The following is a 9,927-nucleotide window of genomic DNA, read 5'->3' on the forward strand; positions in this document are numbered from 1 at the left end:
AACCACTACAACATTGATGCCCTGGCCCCTGTTACCGGAGGCCTCCTATATGCTGCCTGGTCTGGCACCCTTGCTTGGGTTCTCCTGGGCACACGGTGTGGAAAGGCGAGGGGCTTGTCCAGGGGCAGCGTGTCCCGGCCACACTTGCCGTTGAGGGAGAGGTGTGGGGCGTGGTTCTGACAAAGGAAGAAGACAGGGACCTGAGGACACAGATGGGCTGTCCGCACTGTGGGGACAGCCAGCGGCCTGTACGCAGACTCTAGCGAGCAGATGTCCTTTGGCCTGAGGTCGTTCCTGTTTTTTTTAAATTGCGAATTACTTATCAATCTGAAGAATTCAGAACTTCCACATAAATATGCAGAATTTTCACTTTTCTTGAAAAACCTATCCATAGTCCTGCATGGCAAGTCCTGGCTGGGCTGGGGAGCCACTGTCCCCTCTGAGATAATGCCACTCTGCCAGTCACTGGGTTCACAGTCATTCACACAGCTTGCCTGGCCCCTGTGGACATTAAGACCCCTGATGTTGTGAGCTGATGCTGTGGTAATTGCTTTGTTTGTTTTTTCTTTTTAAAAAATTTGTGGTAAAATATACATAACAAAATTCACCATTTTAACAGTACAGGTCAGTGGCACAAAGCACACTCACATGGCTGCGCAACCCCCACCGCCAGCCACCTCCAGAGCCTCTTCCATCCTCCCAAACAGAAACCCATTAAACGACAACTCTCCATCCCCTCCCCGGCCCCAGCAACAACCCTTCCGCTTCCCGTCTCCATGAATCTGACCGCTCTGAGTCTCCCATGTAAGTCGGGTCACACAGTGTTTGTCCTTTTGTGACTGGCTTATTTCACTGAGCACGCTGTCTTTGGTTCTGACTCAGAATTCTGTTGCTCATTTTATTTATTATTATTATTTTTTTTATTTTTAAATATTTGTTTATTATTTTCAGAGCAAGGGGAAGGAGGGAGAAAGAGAGAAAGAGAAACACAGATGTGAGAGAGAAACATTGATTGGCTGCAATCCAGGCATGTGCCCTGACCAGGAATCAAACTGGCAACCTTCCACTTTGCAGGACAGCACCCAGCCGAGCCACATAGCCAGGGCTGGTGTTCATTTAACAGAGAAGGAAACTGAGGCCCCAGGAAAGCCCTTCACTCCCACATGCAGCCAGGGGCAGACTGGGGATTATAAACTGGATCCTGATTCCCTTCTTAGACTAGGCTTCCACTTCCCAATGGTGTTAAGTAGGAAAGATGTGCTCTTCATAGCAATAGAGTGGTCCTCATTCACGCAGGTTTTGAACATGCCCTTCTGTTCGCACATTTGATGGACTGCCCAACATTAGTCTTGTGAAGCGGAAAGACTTGCCCTTTAGTTAGAAATGGGTGTTGATAACCCCTTCTCCTCTGAAAGGCCCCCCCCCCCAAAAAAGACAAACTCATCCTGTCCCCTCCACATATTGTTAACTATTCCTTGCACTCCAAAGAGGCTTTTAAAAATGGCCGATGTAGCTCAGTGGGTTGGATGTCATCCTGCAAAACAAAAGGCCGTCGGTTCAATTACTAGTCAAGGCAGATGCCTGGGTTGTGGACCAGGTCCGTGGTTGGGGGCGCACAGGAGGCTCTCCCTATCCGTCTTTCTCTCCCTGTCTCTCTCTCTCCCTTTCCCAACCCCTCTTTAAAAAAAAAAAACAAAGAGGCTCTCTAGGAACTGCAGTTGTCACACTGTTCTCCTGTTGCCAGGGAATAAGGAGAGCCGTCCTCATCCGCAATGGCCTTAGAACAGCCCCCTTCCAGCGGCTCACCGGAGATTGACTCATGAGGCAGCATCATGTTTAGGTTACACCCACAGAGGAGAACGTTTGCGGGAGCCCTCCTTTTTCAGTGACCGGGGCCTCGTAAATCTCGTAAATCGGGGAGTGCGTTGTAACCGTGCTGATCTGCTCTCAGCACTAATGCCTCTGCCTATTTCCCCCTCACTCACCAGCTTTGCCAAAGTGAATGGAACGGAAGCGTGACCAGGCTGTGCAGCCAAGGCAGCAAGCAGGTCCTGAAAGTCAGGCTTGCCTGCCTCCGTGTGCCCTCTTGCTGGGTTCGTTGCACTCTGAGAAAGCTTGTTAAAATCTAGCTCTCTTGACACACTAATTAGCTTCCCTTTCATTTTTCTGCCATCCAGGTTTCTGTAGGGAATCTTCCCCAGAATTAAATGCTGAGTTGGCTAGGCACTTTCTTATTTTAGTCCTGAGATCATTTCTTGCTTCAGGAAAGAGTGAAGGTTTATTTTACTTCAAAGATCAGCCTTTCGTGTTATTCTAGCCAACAAGACTTTTTAAAAAATATTTTTTAAAAATATTTTTAAAATTTATTTTTAGAGATGCTAAGGGAGGGAGAAAGAGAGAGAGAGAAACATCAACGTGTGGTTGCCTCTCATGTGGCCCCCACTGGGGACGTGGCCAGCAACCCAGGCATGTGCCCTGACTGGGAATTGAACCTGTGATGCTTTGGTTCGCAGCCCGAACTCAATCCACTGAGCTACACCAGCCAGGGCTAATCAACAAGACTTTTCATGGCTGGGGGGTGGGGGTGGCGGTGGGGTTTGGTGAGAGAAGGAAGGGAAAAAAGCAAGACAACCTCCCAAACATGGATACTCCTTTTCTTCCCCCGCCCCCCACCCTGCATGTGTGAATTCTTGTCAACTACTATAGAGATGAATAATGTGGTCTGGCACTTCTTTATTTGTGACTGTGGCAATAAAAATAACTTGGTACTTAACCAATTATTTCTAAGAGGTGGTAGCACAGTGTTTCTTTGAATGTCGAAAACCAGAAATAGAGCTTTTAAGAATTTCTTCCATCTGCTAGACTGAACGTTGGCCGGGTAGAGATTTAAACAGCACACATGTGATGGAAAAGGCCTCATTGCCCCATATGTAGAACATAAGCCCGTGAAATCCACCGCTCCACGTGACATGCAGCTAGCTGAATTCTGTTCTGCCAGCCAGCGCTCCACTTAACTGGTTGGCAACCAGAGGGGGAACACCCTTTTTGGGTGGCAGGTCTTACCCCGAGGTAACAGTGACATTTACAGGAATGACAGCCTGTTACAAGGATAAATACTGCATATGAGCTTGATTGGGAACGCCTTTCAACAGCAGTTTGCTCATTTTATGAACTTCTCACAGGAATAATTAGGAGGCAAAATCTGGGGTATCGGTTTTGCAGTTTCAAATGTCTGGGTTGTGACTTGAAAAGGTAGTGGGCTCCTTCCAGACACAGTGAGATGGTTAAGATAAAATCCCCAGCCCAAGGAGCTCCAGTGTATGTAACAGGAGGCAGATGAGTAGTTAGCACTGGAAAAATAAAACATCCTGATGGCCAGGAGTTTGCTTTGGACAAGAGAAGAATAAATCTCCATACCAATGCCTTTCCTATTACCGAGACTAGTGCGGGAGAGAGCCCTGCCTGGGAATTTAATTTGGCCAAGGTCAAGAAAATCTCAGTGTCATGGCTTCTGCTGGATCCGTGCAGCTGACAGTGGGGTGGCGGTGGACAGGTGCCTGTTGCTGGGGAAGACCCTGAGGTAGGCCCAGTTCTCCTCTCCCCGCGCAGTTTAGCTTCCTTATTATGTCTCAGACTTCAGAAAAGCCTGGTACATATACGGTTTGTGTTATTGTACTGTGAATTTAGGGACAGAGCAGCAATGGAGGAAGGGGGCCTCCTTGTGTCAGCCTCCTGCTGAAGCCACCTTGGTGGCAGCAGTTTCACATTGACAAAGAACAGTGGCCCCAGGGACCACAGTCAGAACCTCTCCCCATACACACTTTCCCCAGGTTACCAGGGGAAGGTGGGCCTTAAAGGAAAGGTCACGAAGTACTTGGATCACATCACATTTATTCACAAAACAGGGCCATTGCATCTTCAGAGTTCTTTTAACTCTTTCCATCGCCCCCACTCTGTTTGCACCCAGCAATGTGCAGATCCTCCTTCTTTCTCTGGGAGCCCCATGAAGATGCCCGCGTCTGTTCACCAACACAGTTGTCTCAACCGCCCCACCTAGTAGTGTCTCCTGATTTCTCCACTGCCGCCCTGGCTCCCACAGCCTGCTACGTTTGCTATTCCTGTCAAGGGCATGCTATTGAAATGCATGTCAACGTGTGCTGCCTCCCACGCACGCTGGGCCGCCCACTGCTGCTACTGCCGGTGTCTAACACACAGACAACTGACCTCTGCTGTTGGTGTCCCTCAGGGGTTTCAGCGAACAGCCCCTTTGGTTTGCTGCCTCTTTAGAAGCCCCCTCTCCCTAGCTCTCAAGGGAAGCTGAGGAAACTGACATGGAAACTGCCCATGTGGACTCCAATCATAGAGGCAGGAACTGTTAGCTCTTAGAAGCGTTCCTCCTCCATGCATTGGCCTCATGATTAAACTTTAAGCCCTGGCCAGTGTGGCTCAGGTGGTTGAGCATCATCCCACAAAACAAAAAGTTGCTGGTTCAATTCCCGGTCAGGGCAAGTGCCTGGATTTTAGGATTGGTCCCTGGTTGGGGCGATTGATGTATTTCTTCCCCTCTCTTTCTCCCTCCCTTTCTCTTTCTCTAAAAATATAAAAAAAAAGAAAATCTATCCTTTAAAGATTAAAGTTTAAACTCCTCAATATCATCCCACAAATTATCTATGACATAATCTGAATGCCACCTTCTTTTCCAGCCGCATCTCTTAACCACCTCCTTCACTTTTCCTTGTGGTTCCCACGCTCGCCTACTCTTTCATACTAGCTGCTGTAAATACTCTTATCTCAGCCCGGAGACCATGCCTTTAGCTTCACCCACTTTTCTGAATCTTACTCATCCTGCTGGATTCAGCTATGGCTCTACTTTCTCTAGGAAGCTACCCACGTCCCCTCCCAATGTCTGAGAATGCTGCCCTTAAAAGGGCACCCTCTCCTACCATCAGTCATTAACACTGTAATCTCTGCTGACTTCTCCATCTCCCCTGCCACACTGTGTGGTCCTTGAGAGCAGGGACTGTATCTTATATCGACTTTGTCATTCTATTGAGAGTGCACAGGAGGCACTAAATAAATTACTGGATAAATGAAAAGTGAAACAGTTCCAAAGCCTCTTCCTTTAAGACAAGTTTTTCCCAAAGGGGGAACCAGTCCCCACTGTGCATACACTCCTGATGGACCTACCCCACTGCTCCTCTGGCCGGACTCTTAGGGTCAGCCTGGCATAGGCTTGAGCTAGGACTCCTCCTACATAAACATCTGAGGGGGATGAACCACCAGAGGGCTTCTCAAACTTTAATATGCACAGGGATCCGGGGATCCAGTTAAAATGCAGATTCCAGTTAGAGTGGAGTCTGAGATGCTAATACAGCTGGTTGGGGACCCATACCTTGAGTAGTAAGGTACTAATTAGATGTCTTGTGTAGTCTCTTTAGACTGATTACATGTTTATAAGAACTGATTCTGATTTATAAGAACTAACTGATGACTTCCGGTCAAGATGGCAGTGTAGGTAAATGTGGTACTCACTTCCTTCCGCAACCACATCAAAATTACAACTAAACTACAGAATAACCATCATGCAGAACTGCCTGAAATCTGGCAGAATGGAAGTCCTACAACAGGGAATTAAAGAAGAAGCCACATTGACTCTGGTAGGAGGGGTGGTTTGCAGACAAGGCTAGACCCACACCCACATGTGTCAGATAAGCATTGGGAGGGACATCTCACTGCAGAGATTCCCCCTGAGGAAGAAGGGGTCCCCACTCCACACCAGGACCCCTGGCCCAGGGTTCCAGTGCCAGGAAGAGAAGTCCCCATAACTCCTGGCTGTAAAAATCAGCAGGAATCAAGGCTGAGGGACATGGAGGGCTTCTAGGGCCCCAGGAAGTTCCTCTTAAAGGGTCTGCATGTGGACTTACTTGGACTCACTCCTTCCGAGCTCCAGCACTGGGGAAGCAGCTTGAAAGGTACCCAGGACCTATAGGGAGAAACTGAATTGTTTGGCATCAGGGCAAAAGCTGGGGGTGGGGGCAGCTTTCTCCCAGACAGAGGGACTGGAGAGGCCACGGAGCTGGCAGGCAGGTGCCATGTCTGAGACCCCATCAACCTAGCTCACACTGTTTAACCTGCGCTGGTGATTCCCTGAAGCCCCAGTCCATCTGAATTTCAGGCCCACCAAGTTGTTTCCTATGGCCTTTCCATATGAATAGCCTGTCTCAGCTCATGTTTTATACTTTCCTAAAAATCTCTCAAACAAGCAGCATCTGGCCTCAGCAAGCCCTGTGCCCCTCACTAAGTGGCCCTGGGTCTGGCACTAGCAGCAGCCTGATTTGCAGCTTGGCCTCACCTGGGCACTTCCAAGCTCAACACAAGTAGCAGCCATCTGCAGATCACTCTGTAGCTCATGCTGGGTGGCCTTGAATAGAACACATGTGGTGGCTGACCTTGGCCTTCACCTCCCAGCAGGCCCTAGAGCCAGTGTACCCAGTGCACAGCTTCAGACCATGTCAAAGCACCACTATCCAAACACCACCACAAGTGACACACTCAATGAGTGCACTCAGTGGGCTCCAGAGCCCCACTGAAGTTGGTCCTGCTCTGTGGGGTGAGCCCCTATACAGCTGATCCTCTGCAGTGGTGGTCGATGGTCATAGCCAGTTTAGGGCTGATTGGCTTGGGGGCAAATCCCTTGATTGCCAACAGCAATCAAGGCTCAACTACAACAGGTGGGTGTACACAGTCTACATGGGGGTGCACTGTGAGTGCTCAGCTTGGGTGATTAGGGAGGCTGTGCCACTGGACCCTGCAGAACACCTACTACATTAGGTCATAAGGATGCTCAGTTAAGTTATTGAGAACCTCAACAGCATAAAAAAATCAGTCAGGAATGAAGGGTACACTAAGTGCAATGAAGAATAGTTTACAGGAAATCAACAGTAGAGTAGATGAAGCTGAGAATCAAATCAGCAATATGAAATATAAGAAAGCAAAAGTACCCAATCAAAACAGCAAGAAGAAAAAAGGTATCCCCCTTAAAAAAATGAGGATATTGTAAGGATCCTCTGGGACAACTTCAGATGTACCATCATTTACACAATGGGGGTACTGGAAAGAGAGAAGAATGAGCAAGAAATTGGAAACCTATTTGAAAAAATAATGACAGAAAACTTCTGTAACTTGGCAAGGTCCAGGAAGCGCAGAGTCCCAAACAAGATGAACCCAAAGAGGCTCACACCAAGACACATCATGATTAAAATGCAAGAGACTAAATACAAAGAGAGAATCTTAAAAGAAGCAAGAGAAAAGCAGTTAGTTATTTACAAGGGAGTTCCCATAAGACCACCAGCTGATTTCTCATCAGAAGCTTTGCAGACCTGAAGAGACTGGCAAGAAATATTCAAAGTGATGAAAAACAGAGGACATACAACCAAAACTACTGTACCCAGCAAAACTGTCATTTAGAATCGAAGAAAAGATAAAGAGCTTTCCAGACAAGAAAAAAAGTTAAAGGAATTCATTGCCACAAAAACAGTATTACATGAACTATTACAGGGTCTTCGTTAAGAAGAAAAAAATAAAAAATATGAACACTAAAATAGCAATAAATATATATCAAAAATTGAATCTAAAAAATAAATGAATAAGCAGAACAGAAATAGACTCATAGATACAGAGAACATTTGGATGGTTGCCAGAGGGGAAGGAGGCTGGGGGCTGGGTGAAAAAGATGAAGGGATTAAGAAGTGCAGACTACCTGGCTGGCATAGCTCCGTGGATTGAGTGCGGGCTGTGAACCAAAGCATCGCAGGTTCAATTCCCAGTCAGGGCACATGCCTGGGTTGCAGGCCATGGCCCCCAGAAACCACATATTGATGTTTCTCTCTCTCTCTCTTTCTCCCTCCCTTCCCTCTCTAAAAATAAATAAATAAAAAATAAAATCTTAAAAAAACGAAGTGCAGACTGGTTGTTAGAGGACAATCATGGGGATGCGAAATACAGCATAGGAAATACAGTCAGTAACTGTGTGTGGGGTCAGATGGGTACCAGGTTTATCAGGATAGTCACTTAGTAAATTATGTAATGTCTAATCACTGGGTGTACCCCTGAAACTAATATAATAATGTGTATCAACTGTAATTTAAAAAATTTTTAAATGAAAATAATGAAAAAAAGAACTAATTGCCCAAAATTCAAAGTACAAAAGAAGTTTTTATAGGTGTGGTTTATTTACTTTTTTATAATGCCTGATCTTATTAAGAACAAAAGTGTTCTTTAAAATTTCCCAATCACTTTTTATTTTTCAATTACAGTTGCAGGAGTGTCCTTTTAAAAAAACGTGACCATAATTGTAGGTTGTTTCCTTCTGTTCTTTTTTTTAATATAGTTTATTGATTATGCTATTACAGTTGTCCCATTTCCCCCCTTCACTCCCCTCCACCCTGCACACCCTCTCCCACCCACATTTCCCCCCTTTAGTTCATGTCCATGGGTCATATTTGTGAGTTCTTGGCTTCTACATTTCCCATACTATTTTTACCCTCCCTCTTTCTATTTTCTACCTGCTGTCTATGCTACTTATTCTCTGTACCTTTTCTCCCTCTCTTCCCCTCCCACTCCCCTGTTGATAACCCTCCATGTGATCTCCATTTCTGTGGTTCTGTTCCTGTTCTAGTTGTTTGCTTAGTTTGCTTTTGTTTTTGTTTTAGGTGTGGTTGTTAATAATTGTGAGTTTGCTATCATTTTACTGTACATGTTTTTGATCTTCTTTTTCTTAGATAAGTCCCTTCAACATTTCATATAATAAGGGCTTGGTGGTAATGAACTCCTTTAACTTGACCTTATCTGAGAAGCACTTTATCTGCCCTTCCATTCTAAATGAAAGCTTTGCTGGATAGACCAATCTTGGATGTAGGTCCTTGCCTTTCATGACTTGGAATACTTCTTTTCAGCTCCTTCTTGCCTGTAAGGTCTCTTTTGAGAAATCAGCTGACAGTCTGATGGGAACTCCTTTGTAGCTGTCTCCTTATCTCTTGCTGCTTCTAGGATTCTCCCCTCCATTTTAATCTTGGCTAATGTAATTATGATGTGCCTTGGTGTGTTCCTCCTTGGGTCCAACTTCTTTGGGACTCTCTGAGCTTCCTGGACTTCCTGGAAATCTATTTCTTTTGCCAGAATGGGGGAATTCTCTGTTATTATTTGTTCAAATATCTTTTCCACTTGTTGCTCTTCCTCTTCCCTTTCTGGTACCCCTATCATTCAGATGTTGGATTGTTTAAAGATGTCCTGGAGGTTCCTAAGCCTCTCCTCATTTTTTTTTTGAATTCTCATTTCTTCCTTCTTTTCTGTTTGGTTGTTTCTTTCTTCCTTCTCATCCTCTCCATTGGTTTGAGTCCCAGTTTCTTTCCCTTATACCTGATCCCCTTTTCTCTTTTCTCTCTGATAGAGAGGCTGCTAAAGTTCAAATGCTCACTCTCCCAGTATCTCTTACTGTTCTGTTCTGCGTGAAATACATAACACAGAACTGGCAATGGGATAAGGTTGGTCCTGGATTCTGACTTAAATGTTAATATAGTGGCCTGAGCTGCAGAATTAATTTCAGCTATTCAGAGATAGCAAGCCAATGTGTCTATGATCCTCTCAGCCTTTCTCTCATGCTTTTTACCTCATGGTCACAGAATAGCTGCTGCTGCTCAGTAAATTCAAGCATCTCTTAGTATCACCAATCATTCAGTGAGTTTCATGTTTTCTTGATCACTTTTTTCCACAACTGGTTTGTCTGAAGCAGAATCATATCCCATTTGGTTATTTTTAACAATAGTATGCGCCTTAAGCTCCAAATTTATCTTTATGAGATAAAAATAAATCCTTATTTGTTTAAGTTGGGATTATTGGAGTTTTATATCCCTTGTAGCCAAACTGTAA

This window comes from Phyllostomus discolor, chromosome 14 (genome assembly GCF_004126475.2).
Source record: "Phyllostomus discolor isolate MPI-MPIP mPhyDis1 chromosome 14, mPhyDis1.pri.v3, whole genome shotgun sequence".
NCBI classification, from domain to species: domain Eukaryota; kingdom Metazoa; phylum Chordata; class Mammalia; order Chiroptera; family Phyllostomidae; genus Phyllostomus; species Phyllostomus discolor.